Raw genomic sequence first — 1,015 nt, 5'->3', positions numbered from 1 at the left:
GTACACATGAGCAAGATAATTAGGCATTTCATTTTGTTTGTCTCTATAGTGAAACTGAACATTTGAGCATACAAAATACAAATATGAATTTAGAGCAACTTGCTAATAAAACAAGAATTCAACTATATGAAGAGAGACAAAAAAGTCTTATTATAATTCTTACTACAAATAAGTATAAAACTAACACATCAAGCTCCGATGCTTCAGTAATTGAATTCTCATCCATTCTCCTAACTGCATAAGGGAATCTCACAACTTTCACCTCAAATTGTGACATTATTTCACATGTTTAGAATTCCTACATACAAGAATTGTAGGAGTAGTAAATAAAAGTTCTTCTTGAAAAAGTTAAATTTATAGAACAAAATTATGGAAACATGAAAAGTCACATGAATTATTGTTAAAATAAATATAAAAAAGATAGAGATGAAATTTAATTTAAAGATACATGAATCTACTTTAATTTCTTGATAATTACTCATTTTTATTTTTATTTACATTTATGTTAGAAATTTGAAAGGTCAAGATTATGTAATGAGAATAAGAAGATTATATATATTTAAATTATATAAGTTTTAATTTATTAGAGGGGCAAAATGGTAATTCAACTTTTAAGTTTTGAGCTTCATGCTTATAATAATATATATGATATGATTGTAGCTAGTCTATAGAACTATATACCCTAAAATAGAAGAACTTTATATATATCCTACATATACAAAGTATTGATTTTTTTTGGCGTAACATTAGTACCTTTGGTTCAATGAGAAAATGAGTCAAAACTCTACGAGATTGCACCACTCATTTTGCTAAGTTTTAGAGGAATATATATATATACTAATAGAAAAGAATAAATCTAACATAATTAGAATAATTAATTAAAGAAGAAGTAAACAAAAACAAGAGGGAATGCTAAAATATAGTTAAAAATATAAGGAGAGCCATACACATAATGTAGGTTGTTAATGAAACATTTAGTATAAATTCCATTAATGAGAATGTATGAAATGCAAGC

The sequence above is a fragment of the Solanum pennellii genome, chromosome 1 (assembly GCF_001406875.1).
Source record: "Solanum pennellii chromosome 1, SPENNV200".
Lineage (NCBI taxonomy): Eukaryota > Viridiplantae > Streptophyta > Magnoliopsida > Solanales > Solanaceae > Solanum > Solanum pennellii.
Note: the sequence above shows the minus strand (reverse complement) of the source record.